The sequence below is a fragment of the Branchiostoma floridae genome, chromosome 5 (genome assembly GCF_000003815.2).
Source record: "Branchiostoma floridae strain S238N-H82 chromosome 5, Bfl_VNyyK, whole genome shotgun sequence".
NCBI classification, from domain to species: domain Eukaryota; kingdom Metazoa; phylum Chordata; class Leptocardii; order Amphioxiformes; family Branchiostomatidae; genus Branchiostoma; species Branchiostoma floridae.
The window spans coordinates 5173008-5176012 of NC_049983.1; positions in this window are offsets into that span (position 1 = coordinate 5173008).

The following is a 3005-nucleotide window of genomic DNA, read 5'->3' on the forward strand; positions in this document are numbered from 1 at the left end:
TCATAGCAATATAAAGAAATGGATTGTTGTACTGATTAAGCTTTGCTTCACGACTTATTTCATGTAGAACCAAGAGGCATAAAATACAATGTTGGGCCAAATTCCTGCTGTCCTTACATGCCATGACATAGACCTCTACTTGGTCATCACTGGGCAATTGGGCATTCATTAAGTCGTTCTCCCACAGCTCTTTTGGAAGCGTTTCTGGATCGGGCATTGTTATTAAGATTTTAAACATCAACAAGTACAGTAATTCAAGATGAAAACTCCTTAGTTGAGCAATCAATCATAATTGGTTTCTAACATGTTAAGGTTCTGGTTCGGAATAAGACGCAAATCAGAGGTTGTCTCGGTAGTTTTGGCTGTCGATTTTCCGGCTATCGCTTTAGCAATGTATATTTATTAATCTTTTATACTTCTCCAAATCCTTGTTGTTCGTAGCGTTTTATGGTGTCGGAGATTTCATGGTGCATTCTATGTGCGTTTTGGGTGTTTTAGCGCCATCGGAGCTCGCGGAAAACGTATCAGAAAACTTTTCTTCCTTTTTACTTAGTATACAGAAGAAGTCTTGACCTTTATTGCCATATTAGTCATTATTCAAGGAAAACTCATTTTTACCGTGTAGGGGCCTGTAGAGAATGGCCCCAAATTAGCAATTTGTTGGTGAAAAGCTTATATTTTTGATGGTTTCTACCAAAAATAACATTTCTACAGAAAATGACAAATGAGTCTGTCGGTCAGCGACAAGGCACCATTTTCTATCGGAAACATTGAATTGTCCGAAATACGCCAAGCAGAGGTCGAATCGCGCAGATATAGTAGTAGTCGAAAAATACACTCGCGCTCTTCCTACCTCTGCCACAGAACGGAACAGTACAAGGCTATTAAATCTAATCACCTTGACACATTCAGGGCGTTTTGTAACTAGGTGCTAAGTTTTGGACGGGAGTTAGGAGTTTCTGCCTGCGCGCCGCGGGTGTTTCCTGTCTGCCAGTCGGAGCAAACAACACCCCATAAAATCGGTTGTGGCCGAGTCATGATACGTCAAAACAAGCTATTATTTGTGTCCCTACGTTCTAGAAACGTTGGACAATCGCTTGTAGGTACGGTCAGATGTCAAACAGAAGTTAAAAACTAGAGTTCGGCGACCTCATACCTCCATGAAAATTTAGAGCGTTTGTAAATTTCATGCAATTAACTAATACATTAACATAATTTGTGCGTGGTGTTGTTCATCATTGACTAACGTACACATGTCACAAGTATAAAATTCCAAATCATTAGACATAAAGCGGCTTTACAATTTTTACATAAATTATGCAAATAAGTTCCTCATTACCATATTTGGTATCTATTTATATTCCATCTATCATAATTAATAAGTGTTACATTTATTGAAGTCCAGTTATTGCTAATAATGGCATTATACAATTTCCTCATTAATTATGGAAATAAGGTCCTCATTTGCATAACATGTATATCATTATGAACACCTTTGCCTAAGCTACCTGCACCCCTAAAATGATGCCAATCCGTCAAACCTTTCTGCAGTTATCCTCTTTGGAATGTCTTGACAAAAATGCCCCTGCAGTTCCGAAATTACATGTTAGGGGGCTGAAATCTGCCCCACTTTGTCATGACACTGCAAGCTATCTACCACCCAAATGTCAAGACTATATCATGTCCGGGACAAAAGATACATTGAAAAAACTGCTATGATAGAATACTCTCATTAATTATGCAAATGTACTCCTATTTTGCATAATTAGTATTTCATCTTGTACAACATTGTCTAAGGTACCTACATACCAAAAATCATGAAAATCCATTGTTCCCTTCTTGAGTTATCCTCTTCAGAAGTTTTTGACAAAAATGCCCCTGCTATCCCAAACCTAATCGGTAGGGGGCCAAAACTTATGTCACTTATTCCTGAGCACAAGAGCTATCTAACACTCAAAAATCGTGACCATAGCGTGTTCAGAACACGAGATAGCAAAACCGGAAGTTGCGCTGCAGTACCAAGGGAAGCCGCTAGGGGGCCCAAAATCTAATCACTTCCAGCTTTCATCACACCCCACCAACACACCAAGTATGAAACTAATCCATCCAGCCGTTCTTGAGTTATCTTGTTGACAGACAGACAGACAGACAGACAGACAGACACACAAACGCTGGGTAAAATATAACCTCCATGACATTTCATGGAGGTAACGAGAGTTGTCCAGTCATAGTTGACGTTCTAAAACTCGGGCTTCACGCACTGCTGACCGTTTTGCGACAACCGCATGCAGCCGTAAAAGTAATTCACTCGCGTTTTTCCCAGTTTACCACATGCTCAGATATAGATTAGCGTGTTCATCTATTGAATTGACAATTTACTAATTCATATATTAACATGTCCTTTATATTTGTAATTGATGCAAAATATTTTCAGGGTGTAGGAAGTTACGTCATGATACTTTCAATGTACCGGGAAGGAATGACGTCGGCCATTGTTGTCAGTGAATAGAGATCGCAGCGGGTGCTGGCGCGGCCCGCGGAACATGTGCCGGGTGCGAGTTAATCCGGGGTAGTAAAACTATTTGGCTAACGATCTTTTTATGCTTCGGAGGGCGGAGTTCTAACACGGATTTTGAAAGGATATCTCCGCCCTTATGCGTTCTGTGGCAGAGGTAGGAAGAGCGCGAGTGTATTTTTTTCGACTACTACTAAACTAGGCACAAAAAGTTTGGAATATCAACTTTGGCTGATCATATTTCCGTTGTTTCTGCATCAATTTTAATGTGTTATATATCAATAGAAAGCGTGTGTGATTTCCTTTCATATGGTATCAAACTCCTTATGGCTATAAATTCTAGAAACGAGCACCAGGGCCACTTACGTCAGTGGGTCACGAAAAAAAAGTGCCCAAATTTCAATTTTTGTGTTCAACTCTGTATCATCCTGCTGGTACTGGTGTGGGTGTCAAGGAATCAATTTATCCTTTTTTCACGTAATCTTTGGTA